The sequence below is a fragment of the Nicotiana attenuata genome, unplaced genomic scaffold (genome assembly GCF_001879085.1).
Source record: "Nicotiana attenuata strain UT unplaced genomic scaffold, NIATTr2, whole genome shotgun sequence".
NCBI lineage: Eukaryota > Viridiplantae > Streptophyta > Magnoliopsida > Solanales > Solanaceae > Nicotiana > Nicotiana attenuata.
Window position 1 is genome coordinate 162,640 of NW_017672000.1, and position 16,396 is coordinate 179,035.

Below are 16,396 nucleotides of genomic sequence, written 5' to 3' on the forward strand. Positions count from 1 at the left end.
TAAATCTTTCCAAATAAATATCATTCGAATATAAGTCACCCTGTGGCACCTCATCTCATAATCATACAATACGGGTCTCAATACCTGAACCCTAACACTTGGCATCCTGTGCCCTCATCACACCTCAAAATCATACTGACAACTCACGTGCCGAATAGAGCCATTCTCATAAGGAATGCAAGTAAACAAGGGTGTGCGTCTATACTCACCAATATCAATAAGCCTCTTATCCGATAAGGGCACTTAGCCACGTGTATGCTTGCACAAGTGTCCTAACATAGTTCATACTAGCTAGTAAGCATAAGGACAAGAACGGACAACACGTATAATATTTACACAGTGATAGGATCAATGAAAAGCAACAGCTCAGAACACAGTGATAATAATAGGGGATCTCCCATAATACCGTCCCATAGTCCCAAACGTAAATGTGTAGGGGGATCTCCCCGAATACCGTTCCGTAGTCCAAAAGTAAATACGCAGAACATGGGGATCTACCGGGATACCGTCCCGTAGTCCCAAACGTAAATGTGCAGGGAGGATCTCCCGGATTACCGTTCCGTACTCCCAAAGTAAATATGTAGGGGGATCTCCCGAGATACCGTCCCATATTCCCAAACGTAAATATGCAGCGGAACCAATAGAGATAAAAGATACAACACAGCATAAAACTCGTACATCACCACAACAAGTACAATGATACCTAATTTTTCCTATAATACGTTTTAAGTGCATATATACCTTCAAAACTATGCATTAGCATCAATTGATATTTTTCCATAATTTCTACATTTTTAGGGATTTTTTAATTAATTTATCCCAGTATTTTATTTATATAAATAATTACGAATTGCATCACAAATGACTTTATAACAATTTCATGGCTTAATATTTCTATTTATATTTATATTAAACTTAAATTATTTCATAAATAGCCATATTTATATTTTTTGGGTTACAATTGCAATGACTTTGCAATTATGGCCCATGCATGCATTACTACATTATTTTACCAAAAAATAGCTTGTTGTATTTATAATAATGAGTAATTATTTCGAAAAACATTTTTATGCATGAAAATTATTTTTTATAATCTGTTAATTATTTTATAAATTATTTTTATCAATTATTTGGGCATTTAACATATAGCCTTTTTATTTCAGACCTAACCTCTTTTAATACCAGCCCAAACCCCTTTAATATAAGCCCTAATCCTTTAATACACCAGCCTAAACCCTTTAAGCCCAATCTGTATACACCCAACCCAATAACCCCGTTTAATCGTGGCCATTGATCCTTTTGATCAATGGTCCACGATTAAACTTACCATTTTAATTCACCTAACCTTAACCCCCTCTCTTCATTTCTCTTCGACCGCTGTCACCCGTTTCTCTCACCCTTCCAGTTCTCTCTCAACTCACCCTAACCCTAATCGCCGTCACCGGCGAAGACCTCCCTTCTATGGTGTTTTCGTGCCTTCTCCGACCACCACTGGTCTCCTATACTCCCTGGCTCTTTTATTTCATGAGTCCTTAGAAGAATCTCGTGGAAGATTCAACCTTGTCCTAGCCTAAAAGTTGTTTACTGACCTGTCTCAGGCCACTTTCGTTCGTGAGTATGGATTTCCTCTTGCTTTTAAGTATGAATCCATGGGTTTTTGACCGATTCTCTTCATCTCAGTTATTTTCTGAAAGCCCTAGTTTCACTACTTTTCGATTATTCTCATATCTTTATAGATCTGAGGTGATTCGAGTATTATTAGGTGTTTTCCTCTAAAAATCTCTTGTTTAATTAACTACTTCAATGTTTAGTCACTCTTTCTAAACTAGTGTTCTTCCCGGACATTCTTTAAAAGATTTTCTACTTTTAATGTTTAATATGTTCATCTCTTTACATATTTGGTTAATCTTTGTATGTATGCTCGAACCCTAGATGTTTCTAATGGTTACACTGATTTCTTCTATTATGTTAATTTCTGTGAATCAGTTACACTCACTGATTCTATTAGGGATTCAAATGTTTTCCCTGTTAAATCCAGTATTCTTTGGGATTTTTGCCCTAATTGATCTCTACTGATGATTCGTACCAGCTTTTCTTATTAAATCCGGTATTTCTGTGAGGTTTTACTTAATTGATTTCTATTTAGGAAACTTGAATAACTCTTTCCTATAAAATCAGTATTCTTTGAAGATTTTACTGATTGATTCCTATTAAATGTCCCGTTAGAATCAGTGTGTGCTGAAATTTTATTTGTTTCTTTATTTATGACCTTAATTGATCATACTTGCTTTAATTAGTTATCAGTATGGTTTTGGGATTTCTACTGACTCCCTACATGGAATGTTTTTGAGTCCTTACTTTAATTGGACCCCCTGTTCTGACCGTTAATTGAGTGCCCCCCAATTAAGGGGTCTATTCTGGACTCCTCTATGGGAATTGATTATGTGACTGATTAATTGCTCCTAATAGATTGAACTGTGATTCTTTTACCTTATTTTGATTCACCCCTTAAGTGCTATATAAACTCTCTTATTTTTTTACCTCTAGACATGAACACACAGTTCAGAATACACACACATACATTCAAACTCTCTCTTCATTCTTTGTTACTTGTGCTAACTGTTGGTTCAGCCGGCTGAAAGCCAAGGCTAGATAGTAGAATTGCACCTATTTTTACATTCTGCACTTTGCTCCCCTAACTGGTATGTCTCTAAGTTAATTTTGAAACACAATGTGTTCCATTCATGCACTAGCGTAATTGGTTATGTATCCAATTTGTTTCCATGTTTACTGCTTTAGTCAGCATGTCTAAATTCTGCCTTCTTTTGTTAAATGTGCAGTCAGCATGTCTATGTCTCGCTTGATTGTTTGATACTCTACTAGCATGTTTATTCAGCCATTGTTTACTCTCTTTAATTGGTGTAATCATGTTGATAACTTAGTTGTCTGGTGTACCTGGCTGATCCTAATGAGTATACATTTTTTTGTTCAACATGACTATGTCTTAATTGCTTCTTATCATTGACTAGCTTGTTAAGCCACCGAGTCAACAGACTTCTAAGTATTCTGTGCATTTGTTGTTTATGTACTTCCCCCCTTCATGTACCCCCGATATGAACTCTATATGTCCCCAACCCCCTTTACCCTTGTGTGTAAATTGTCTGCTAAATGGTTGTGACTCCAAGTGTTCTGAGTTTGTGTGGTTGTATCTTTGCTCTTCTCAGAACTGATTTCAAAACTGTTTTCCTCTCTTAATATTCTTAAAGCTTTTCTGAAAACTTTCCATTCCTAAAGGTTATCTCTATATTGTTTTACTAAATCTTTCAAAACCATGTCAAGCACTCTCACCCTACTCTTAGACTATTAAGTTCTGCCCCTCTCGTGTGTGTACTGCTTAGGGATCCTTGAGATCCCTCTGAACTCTGGCACACCAGGGCTGGCCCTTCCATACTGCACATAACCATTCCCTACTTGAGAAAGGTCTTGTTGTGAGCACTGCCCGGGATCCCTGAGGTCCTTAGGAAACTTTGACACACCAGGACACACTATTGGCTGTGAGATCTTTGGCTTCTGAGACTGCATTGAAGGCCTGGCATCCCCAGGTTTACTTTGGGCCTGATCTAGGCTCCCTATAGTGTAGTTTCATTTACTTATGTAATTCATTTGATCCTGGTCTGTAATAATTTTCCTTATAAATAGATATTGGGGTAAATAATAAAAAGGGAAGGGTTCCTATATGATTTTTGTGGGAAAACCGGGTATAAATCATGCTTTTAGGTTTATATATGTTGATCTGCAGTAGAAATCATGCTTTTAGGTTTATATATGTTGATCTGCAGTGGAAATCATGCTCTTAGGTTTATATATATGGATTTTCTGCGTTGGGTTTATATTATGATAGAAATCATGCTTTAGGTCTATATGCTATGTTACTCACACTAGAAACATGTCATAGGTCTATGTTATTTGCATTAAAAATCCTACTTTAGGATGCTCACGTTTATTACTTTGGCACATTAGAAAACATGTTATAAGCTTATCACTTCTTTTCTAATTCTGCATAAGTTGCTACCACCTGGAAATCCCGTCATTAAGTCATTACTACAATCATGCTTAATAAAATGACTATCTCTCCGTGCATTAGAAATCCTGCCTTAGGAATCTGTTTGCATTTGCTCTAAACCATGTCTACGTCGCTTAAATGAACAACTGTCTATTAAAAAAAGGGTGTTCTAAAACTGTCCAACACGTAGATATCATGTTCTAGTATAAACCTGCATAAAATCAGTTTTGTAACATCAATCGCCTAGATCAGCATGCCTATAGGACTGGATAATTTCAAGTTGTTTTAACTAGTTCTCAGAATTATGATTACATACAGGCGCCTAGGCAAGCCTTAGGTAATTAATTGTCTTATAATTGTGAAATTATCCTCTGTTTATATGTGAAACTGTCCAGTTTTAACAGGCTTCAAAATCAGTAGGCAAACTGATTAGGATTCCGCCACTTCGCCTTAAAACAAAAACTGCATATTTTGTGTTTGTGATATTCATCTAGATATCATATTCTAGGGCCTTCTGAATTTCTTTAAAATCAGTTGTTTGAGACGTGCTACGTATTTGTTTATATGTGGAGGTAAACATGAGCCCATAATTGCTTATTTGATAGTCCTATATGTTCTTTGTTGTCGCTTAGATTTTACCTTTTAAATACCTAGGAGTGTCTAGAACTGCCTAAGTATAGAGGTCCTAAACATCTCCGGGACCACAAGGAAGGGACAGGTAAAGCACGCCTAGAGTTCGTTAATTAAACTCGCTTATATAACCACTGAGGGGAGGGTAATGGGTAGTAAAAGGATATGATGACCTGTGCGCTAATGCCACGCGTAACCCCTCTAGTTGAGGAAGGCTTATCGGGTATTGTACAGATGTGATCCTATAGGCTACCAACTTAGGACTTCCCTTCCTTAAGTATGTGTGCTTAGACTGTCTAAACTTCTTTAATTTACATATGCGTGATTGGACCGTCTAAACTTTCTTGATTATATATGTGTGCCTAGACTGCATAAACTACCCTTATTTGCAAATGTGTGCTTAGACTGCTTACCTGTTAAAGACTAATTCACATAACTAAGTTCGACCGGGACCCACCATTGTGGACCGTGAGGGGTGCCTAACACCTTCCCCTTAAGGTTATTTCGATCCCTTACCTTAATCTCTGGTAATGCAAATTGGTTACATGAGTTAATTGCTCTAGGTGCCCTAACGCACCCTAATCCGTTAGGTGGCGGCTCTTCAGATACCCAATTCCCAAAAGGAAACGAGTTGTTCCCAATGAATGTCGAAACCCGGACTCCGCGGAAGGAAAAAGGGGGCGCGACAACAGCAACAATGACAATAACACAAAGTACGGCGAGTAAATCAACCGAAGAACTTTAAATCACAAGGAAACGAAAGAACCAGTTCAAAAGGAATAACCACAATAAAGAATGCTAGGCATAAAGGAAATAATTCAACAAAAGGGAAAAGTAACATGTAGTAATGATCCCACAATATACAAGTCAACAACAAGGAAGTCAACACGAGTCAAATAGCCCCAAATAAAGGCGAGTCAACTAAGATATAGGCTATCTAAACTCCTTTTAAGATTCGAAAATTACGAGGATATTCGACAATTCAATTGAGGAAAGATGATCTTAGCTTCGCTTAAGACTAAACAATTTCAGGAAGGATACTAATGATTCCCAAATAAGACAAGCAGTTTGAAAAGATAGCATGACAATAGGAGAGGTGAAAATCTTCAGTTAAGTCAACAAGAGTCAATTAGGCAATAAGACTGAATCATGAAGCAATTCATTCCAATTAGGCATGTAGAGGTGAAACTTGTACGTAGGAAACTCAGTCATATCAAGAACAACTTCATACACAGTGAATATGAAAACCTAAGAACCCTAAAAGGTCAATTTCCCACAAATAAGTCCGAGCACGCACTCGTCACCTCGCGTACACGAACTACAATCAACATAGAAGACTCAAATCCTAAGGGGAAGTCCCCTACACAAGGTTAGGCAAGATACTTACCTCAAAGACGATAAACCGATACTCCGAAATGCACTTCTCGGGTGAAAAGACCTCCGGACGGCTCAAATCTAACCAAATTAACCAATCGATTTGCTTGAAAAACCCAAAAAGAAGCTTCCAAAATCGAAGTCCAAAACTCAAAATATGAAGAAATTGGCCAAACCCTCGATTTAAATGATTCTGCCAGGACTTCCGCATCTGCGGACAAGAAATCGTATCTGCGGGGCCGCATTTGCGAGAAAGGGTCCGCATCTACGAGCACAGCTAACCAGGCAAGGGACCGCATCTGCGGATATACAGCCGCATCAGCGGCACCGCAGAAGCGAAAGGGAAATCACAGGAGCGTTATTTCTCCGCAGGTGCGATCGACGGACCGCAGAAGCGACCTTCGCACCTGCGTGCCAGCCTCCGTAGAAATGAGCAAGCTCCCAGGCCATCATGACCGCAAAAGCGGCCAGGCTCACGCAGAAGCGGAGCCGCACCTGTGCTCAAGGGTCGCAGATGCGAAAACACCAGAAATTAGACATGTTCACAACCATGCGAAACATCCAAAACTCGTCCGAAACACATGCGAGGCCCCCAAGACCCTGCCTAAACACGCAAATAAGTTCTATAACCTAACACGGACTCGCTCGAGGTCTCAAATCACATCAAACAATACCAAAAATGCAAATCGTACCATGAATCGAGCGTATGAACTTCCAAATCTTCCAGCTTCTAGAACCCGAGCCGAAACCTATCAAATCAACTCGGAATGATAATGACAAGATGGAGTTGTTCCAACTCTCGGAATTGCATTCCGACCCTGATATCACTAAAGTCAACTATGGGTCAAACTTCTCTATTTTCCAAACTTCAACTTTTCCAACTTTCAGCGAAATGCCTCAAATTACCCTACTGACCTCCAAGTCTGAATCCGGACGCACACCTAAGTATAAAATCATCAGACTAAGCTGTTGAGATCATCAAAAACTAATTCTGTAGCCGTTTACACAAAAGTCAAATTCCGGTCAAATCCCCACGGCTTAAGCTTCCAAAACTAGATTCCTTCTTCCAGTTTAACTCCGAATCATCCGGTAACTGAATTCAACCATGCAAGCAAGTCGATACACATAATATGAAGTTGCTCAAGACCATACGCTGCCGAAAGACCGGCCAGGTCGTTACATAGCAAGATTGAAAAACAAATGTGATGAGTCTAAAACATTAATGTCATTATTGGTGCCGAGCATACCAAAATATGCGTACCATATCCAAAGGTCATAATCAATTACAACTTCAAGAATTATTGTTGGGGATCCATTACGACCTGCATATTGTCCAGCCCATACCGTTGGATAATTTTTCCATCTCCAATGCATGCAATCTAGACTACCTAGTATTCCCGAAAACCCACGCTGCTCACCAATGTGAAGAAACCTTGCAACATCGTTAGCTGTTGGTGGTCTCAAATACTACTCACCAAAAACCTCTAAGATAGCTCGACAAAATCTCTTCATGCTTTCAATTGCAATTGACTCTTCAATTCTCACATATTCATCAGTGGAATACGCTGGCAAACCGTATGCCAACATTCTAAACATAACTATAATTTTTTGTAGAGTAGAAAATCTGAATCTACCCATCACATCAGCGTGTTGTTCGAAGTATGTATCATGGGCTTTAATTGCATCAACAATACGAAGGAACAAATTCCGGGACATCCGATATCGACGACGAAACGTACCGTCATTAAAGGGTGGATTATCTAAAAACTAATTGAGAAATAAATTATTATCAGCTGCCTTATGATCTCGATTGATTACCAAATGACTTGGAACGGAGTCAACTTTGAAAACTATATTATTTTGATATTCTTGCAAATGTTGCAACATATAGTCGTTCATGTGAATATTTTGCAAGATTACTTGATGCTCTTCTGCAATAGTATCATCTAAATTTGAAGATGATGATGATGAAAAGGCATTTTCATCATTATTATTTGATGAACCTCTGGTATAGAAGTTCAAACAAATAAGAATATTTGATTTGATTTTGAAATGAATTGAAAATCTTGAGTTATTTTCCGTAGATGATGTTCATTTTATTAGATTGAAGAATGTGTAGAGATATTTAACCTAAAGATAAATTTGAGACAAGGATGAAATCCATCCGACGGTTGAGATTAGGATGAAATCCATCCGACGGTTGAGATCAAGATAAAATCTATCCTATTATTATCCGATCAATAATTGTGTCTACTTTATCTCTATACATTGAAGAATATGTATATTTTACCTAAAGATAAATTTGAGATAAGGATGAAATCCCTCAGACGGTTGGGATTATGATGAAATCCATTCGACGGTTGATCTCAGTCAATAATTGTGTCTACTTTATCTCTACACATTGAAGAATGTGTAGAGATATTTTACCTAAAGATAAATTTAAGATAGGAGAAAATCCATCAGACAGTTGAGATTAGGATAAATCTGTCCAACGGTTGAGATCAAGATGATATCTAAGTATATATTATGCCAATTTTTTACTCTACTTATATCTACATATATTAAAGTTCCAACATACCCATCCATACGAAGTTGATTTTTGTTTTTCTTTAAGCATATAATCCATTTTTCCTCTAACCACTTGCAAAAAATATTCACTCGATCTATGAGATACTCTACCAATGATGATATACTATTATGCCAAGTTTATTTAGATGTTTCTCAAGATCCAATAACGGGTGTACATCAATCTAGAGAATATTTTTGGAGTCGAGTGGAAGAAGCATACACTAATGCAAAGGATGAGTGTTGGAGTATTGCAAGAGAAGATCGATGCAATCTCGAATTCAAGTTATTGAGAAGGCTATAAAAAAATTAAATGACTGTGTACGTCAAGTTGAAAATTTGCATCCTAGTGGTGCTTCAAATAATGATATTGTGAGTATTTATTTTGTAATTACTTATACTTTATTTGTATATATTTTCTTACAGTTTCCCTTCAACTTTTGTAAAATATTGTAGATGAATCAAAAAAATTGTATACTAGTGTTTACTTATGCAAGATTCGAACTACAAAAAAGGTTGTGCATGATATATTGAAGGATTTTGAGATGCTTAAAGATGTCGATGCTGGAAGAAAAAAATTCAAAAGCAAATCTCTTCTTATATATTATCGGAGTCTGAGACTCCTACTCCTGATTCACCTCTAGTATCATCTCCTAACTTATCATCATTTTTACTAAATTTGAATAAGGATGTTGCAGGTGATTCCACATCATCAGAACGACCTACTAGGGTGAAGAAAACAAAAATGAATAGAAAAATCAATGAAGGTTTATTCATCTACTATGAAAATAGTCCAATCAGAAAATAATCGGCTTGTTGATTTGTTGGCAAAGTCAAGTGCAGAAAGACATCGAGATATGAAAATTAAAGATGAGCTTTGAAACTAAAAAAATTTAAAGAAGAAAATAAAATTTTATTATCGAATATAGATTCTATTGATGATCCAAATATTCGTGAATTTATTCGACAAGAACATAAACGAATAATGGATAAAAGAAGTCAATAATTTCAACAGCCACAACCCCAACAATCCTCTGCCCCATACACTCAATATTTTAATGATATTGGTGGATCTGGGAATCGACCTACCAGCGTACTATATTATTGTTATAAGTTTTTAAATGATTATACTATTTAATGTATTTACAAATTTAATCTATCTTAGTCGCTAATTTATTAAATATTTATTTTTATGTTATTTAATGAACATTGTGTTATTTATTAACAACATATTATATTTTATATTTGCACTTTTTATTTTTGTGATGGTTATATTTTTTATGTTATATTTTTGTCAGCTCGCGAAGTCAAACGAAGGGAGATAGTGAAGAGAAAGCTATACAAACACCAGATCCATATCTAGAGTCTGATACTAGGGCTCAATGGAGGAACACATGAGGTGCGTCTAGCTCAGGAGTCTCGAAAAAGCTAGAACTAACAACATCTCCATCGGCTACAATCCGTCCACAGGAGAATGCAACAAAGGAACAATCAGTGCATGCAACAGTAACTAATGAAATAGTAATAGCTGCTGAGGAACAGATCTGCAGCAAATGGTATGTCTCTGTCTTATATTCCTCCACAAATCGCCAATGGCCAAATCGTTGTACAATTGGACAAAGGCGAAGTTGAATCTGAGATTGAGAAATGGAAATGTGCCCTAATTGTATACATTTTGGGTGAGACTCTGGGATATAACACTATGAAACGATGTATCAGTGTTAATTGGGCAAATGTTAGAGTACCAGATGTGTTTCTGCATGAGGAAGGATACTACATTAGCAGATTTCACACGGAGGCTGACATGCAAGAGATCTACTATTACAGACCTTACTCCATTAATAAGCCTATGATCTTAAAGCCTTGGACCTCAGAGTTTGATTTTAATGAAGAATTTCCTACTGAAATTCCCTTTTGGGTTAAATACCCAAAATTACCTATGAACTGTTGGGGTATTGATTCTCTGAGTAGAATAGCTAGTGCTATCGGGACTCCTATATTTGCTGATGAATGTACAACTAAGAAAACCAGAGTGTCCTTTGCTAGAATATTGATAGAGGTTAATGTGACTAAACCAATGCCAGATGAGATCTGTGTTATGGATCCAAAGGGTAGACAATTTTTGTAGGGAGTCTATATGAGTGGAAACCTGAGTTTTGTGTTAAATGTCAAAAGGTTGGCCACACATGTGCTCCTCGTAGAGGCTAAAATAAGCAGGAGCCTAAGCAACAGGCCAAGCAGAATGGAAAAATAAGGGAACCTAAGAAAGTGACCATGGAATAGAGAACCAAAGGATAGGTTCAGTAGCCTGATACCATGCCTATACAACATACATCAGTTGAGAAACAAGATCAACAACAAGCACCAATTGAACAACAGATGTCACATCCTGATTCTCCAAGTAGCCAACTAAAAATTAGCCAAAGGCAAAACATCAATAGTTCAATTGATTTTATGCCCAAAGAAAGCCATCGAGGAAAACAAGTGGAAAGCAGCCCTGAGTCTTACTTAACAAATTTCCTGTGCTGTCTGCAATTAGAGTGAGGAATCCTTTTGAGGTACTACCATGTGGAACTGGAAATTTGCAGCAATTACCCCTTGACAAGGGAAAAGGGGATTTATCATGCTGATTAACTGGCTATTCTGGAATGTGAGGGGAGTCAATAAGAGGTATAAGCAGAAAGAGTTTCATAACTACATCAGAAACAAAAATATTAAGTTAGCTGGCTTGATGGAAACTAGAGTGAAAGTACATAATTTCAAGAGAGTGATCAAAGCTATTGTACCTGAATGGGAAGTGTTTACCAACTACCAGTATGCTCAGAATGGTAGGCTATGGGTGGTATGGGATCTAAGGTGGTATACTGTCAGTTTAATAAAAGTTGGTGCACAGTTCTTACATTGCCAGCCGAAGGATAATTTAGGGAAAATAGAATATTTAATGACTATGGTTTATGGATATAATACAGTTGATCAAAGGAGATCACTCTGGACAGAAATGCATAGTTTGGCTGCGAACATAGCCACACCTTGGATAATTTATAGAGATTTTAATGCAGTATTATATCCTCAAGACGGAATGATGGGCAATCCTATAACATATGCAGAAACTCAGGATTTCTCTAACTGCATTCAAGCTCTACAATTGAATGAATTGATATGAAAGGGAGACTATTACACTTGGTCAAACAAGCAGTATGGATCAGATAGAATCAATAGCAGAATTGATACAGTCTTTGGAAATTTTGAATTGATGATGCAATGGGGAAATGTGAAGACTGAATATGATCTACCCAAATGTCTGATCATTCACCTATGCTACTATCAATCTCCACAATTACAAGGCCTGGCAAAATTCCTTTCAGACTCCTAATTGTCTGGGCAGACCATGATAGTTTTTACAAATAGTGCAGGAAGAATGGGCTCAAAATGTAACACATTGGAGAATAAAGAGTATTTGGCTAAAGCTAAAAGCTTTAAAGCCTAGACTCAAGGCTTTAAACAATGAGGAATTCACAACTATTACTGCTAAGATTGACAAGGCTCGAGTGTAACTTCAAGATATTCAGGAGAAGATTGTAACACAGTGTAATGACTACCTACTGGATCAGGAGAAAGTTGTTCTTCATCAATTGGATAAATGGTCTCTTATAGAGGAAAATGTCCTAAATAAAAAGTCAAGAGCTAAGTGGATTAAAGTTGGGGATTCAAATACCAAGTATTTTCTGATGTAATGAAGTAAAGGAATTAGAAGAGGCAAATTAAAGAACTCATATCTCTAGATGGACAGACTTTAAGTGATGCTGAGAAGATCAAATATGAAATCATGGAGTTTTACAAATATTTGATGATTTGCTGCCCAAACTCTGCCTGTCATCAACAGGGAGGTCATGAAACAAGGGACTACACTATCCCAACAGCAAAGAATTCAACTATGTGCAAAAGTCACTGAGCAAGAGATTTATGAAGGATTACAGAACATTGGAGATGACAAGGCACCAGGGGTTGATGGTTACAATGCCTATTTTATCAAGAAAGCCTGGCAAATTATCAAGGAGGAGGTGTGTGAAGCTGTTAAGGAAGTTTTTACCTCTAGTAGAATATACAAGGCAATAAATTGTACTACTATCACACTGATACCAAAAGTTGATAAACTTGTCATTGTGAAGGATTTCAGACCTATTGCTTGTTGCACTTTACTCTGTAAGCTCATCTCTAAGGTGCTAGCAACAAGATTGCAGAAGATTATTGCATCCATCATCAGTGAAAATCAGGCAGGTGTCATACCTGGAAGAAGAATTGCAGATAACATTATCCTGGTCCATGAATTGGTAAAGTCTTATACAAGGAAGCACACCTCTGATAGGTATATGATTAAGATTGATCTACAAAAGGCCTATGACTCAGTGGAGTGGATCTTTTTGGAACAGGTAATGGATCACTTGGGATTCCCTACACAATTTATTGGCTAGATTCTGGAATGTGTCAAAACAATCAACTATACCATATTGATCAATGGAGAGACCACTGTTCCTTTTGATGAAAAAAAAAAGGACTTAGACAAGGGGATCATATATTCCTTTTTCTATTTGCTATTGTAATGGAGTATCTAAGCAGAAGTATGGATTGAAGGAAGATAAAGACTTCAAAATATCATCCAAAGTGTGCTAGGATGGGCATCACACATTTAAGCTTTGCTGATGATCTACTGCTATTTGCAAGAGGTGATCTAACATTAGTTGTTTCCATGCATAGATGCTTTAATCAATTTTCACAAGAATCAGCTTTACAATCCTATCTGGGAAACAGTTCTGTGTATATTGGAGGGGTTTCTATTGCTGAAAGAACCTGAATTCTACAACATCTGGGATATGGACAACGGGGGATGCCTTTCAAATACTTAGGCATACCATTATCAACTAAAAAGATCTCAATGATCCAGTGGCAACCTCTTATACAAAAGATAGTGGCAAGAATATCTTCATGGACAACTAAGAAACTATCCTATGCCGGAAAAGTGCAGCTAGTACAAAGTGTGATCTTTGGCATTCAAGCATACCGGGCTCAACTGTTTCCATTACCTGTTAAAGTGTTGAAGATTATTGATGCATACTGTATGAGCTATATATGGTCTGCCACCAATACCATCACTAAGAAGGCCCTGATACCCTGGGACAAGATTTTTTCTCCTAAGTCTTGTGAAGGCCTAAGTCTAGTGAACATCCACTTGTGGAACAGAGCTGCTATCACCAAAGTATGGTGGGGTGTGGAAGCTAAGAAGGATAGACTTTGGATTAAATGGATTCATTTATACTATATCAAAGGACAACAATTTCTACAAATGCCAGCTCCTAAACAAGCCTGCTGGATGATCAGACAAACTTTCAATGCTAGAGCAGATTGGAGTCAGGTGCAAAGGAACAACCATGAAACTAGTATGATTAGAGACATATATCTGCAGCTACTGGGACAAAGACCTCGGGTAAGCTAGAAATGCCTAATGTTGCAGAACATGCGAGGCATTAAGAACAATTTACCATGAGGATGTTACTACATGGAAGACTACTCACTACAGATAGACTGCAAAAATGGGGAATGACAGTGGATACACAATTTGTACTATGCCACAACTATGAGGAAAATAGGGAGCATTTGTTTGTCAACTGTGAATATAGCAAGAAATTATGGAAGAAGATCACGCAATGGATGCAGCATGAATATAGAACAACACAGTCCTGGGAGCAGCATCTTGTATAGAGTTTGCAACATGCTAAAGGCAAGACCAATAGGGCAAAGATATTTCGGATGGTATATGCAGAAATATCACATGCAATCTGGATTGAGAGGATTATGAGGATCTTTGAGAAGAGGGCACGAGACTGGAATGCTATTTGATAGGTTACATGTACTTTGATTATAAGTACTTCACTTTATGTTTTGATGATCTAACAAACTTACTATCCAGAACTAGATAAGGAACCTGTTACACATTAAAGAGACATCAAGTTCACAAGACTCCAGGTTGGGACTCAGCGTGGAATATGATTCAACTACTCAGAGTGGAAGGAACAGCTGAGGGACCAGGTCCCTATCAGTTCTCAAGGAGACCGTATGAAGTCAACTCTGCAGGTGGAAAGTTACTAGCTGCACACGCCACTGTGCAGAACAGTGTTGCAATCAACTTTCCAGAGAAGACTTCTTATCTACCTTGATTGCATCATTCTTAGTGAGGTCACACATTTATATATGCATTCAAGGAAGGTAAAACATCTCACTTGAACACTTAGAAATCTTACACAAGCTCACACAAATCACCATTCAACGAGCAAGTTTCAAGTGCCTCAAGAACAAAGAACAAAGCAACTACAGACAGTTCCACATCGAGTTATTGCGTGCCCTTAGTTGAGTTGTAACTTTATAATAGCTCTTTAAATTTTAATTCCTATCCAGCTTATTTAGAAGCATTTTATTGGAACATCTTTGTAAACCTTAAACCTGCGTGTTTAAGTCTTAGCTAGAGTTAGTCAAGTTTTAAAGTCTTTGTAAAAGAGTTATTGGAAAGTGGCTTGTAATATGTGTATTACAAGTTAGTGAGGGATTAAGAGTTTAATTCCTAGGTTGCATAGGTTGTAATCTGAAAGCTGCAAAATAGTGAAGTTGAAATCCTACAAGGGTAGGTTGTGATTTTTAATCCCGTTGAGCTGGGAATTTTCCACGTAAAATTCCTCCTGTTATTTAACATATGTTTTTTGTGTGAAGGCTAGTCCACGTACGGACCTCCTAGGTTCAATGGTCAATACTATGGGTGGTGGAAAACTAGGATGCATGACTTCATCATGGCTGAAGACTTTGAGTTATTGGATGTAATATGTGACGAACCCTTTGTCCCTACAAAGAACCTTGGCGATCCAGCTGTAGCTATTCCCAAGACGAGGAAAGAATTCAATGACGCTAATAGAAAGGACATAGAAAAGAATTTTTAGCAAAGAAAATTCTTACGTGTGGGATTGGACCTGATGAATATAACAGATATCAACTTGTCAATCGGCAAAAGAGATTTGGGAGGCTCTTCAGACAGCTCACGATGGAACAACTCATGTGAAGCAATCCAAGATTGATATGCTCACAACAGAATATGAGCTCCTCAGAATGAAAGATGATGAATCCATCCAAGATATGCATACTCGATTCACCTCCGTCATCAATGAGCTTCACTATCTTTGTGAAAGTATCCCAAGAAACAAGCTTGTCAGAAAAATCCTTAGTGTACTGCCTAGTTCTTGGGAAAGAAAATTTAACGCCATTAGAGAGGCTAAGGACATGCAAACACTGACCATGGATGAACTTGTTGGAAACTTGAAAACCTATGAAATGAAGAAGAAGAAGGACAATGAAAGAAGAGAGCCCAAGAGGGAGATGAACCTGGTCCTCAAGACAGACAGCACTGGCTTAAGTGGTGAAGATGGGGACATGGCTTACTTGACAAAGAGGTTCTAGAAGATGGTTCGCAGGAATGGAGGTATTCCAAAAAGGAAAAGCTCTAGCAAGCCCAGAAATTATGACCTCTTTCATAAATGTGGCAAGCCAGGACACTTCATCAAAGATTGCCCTATCCTAAAGCAATATCAGTATAATAACAACTTTGACAAAGCAGTCAAGAGGAACCAGGTTCTTAACAAACGCATCAAGAGGAAGAATGATGCTGACAATGTTGTATAGCAAGCTCTTGCTGTATGGGGAGACTCCTCCAGCGAATCTAAAGAA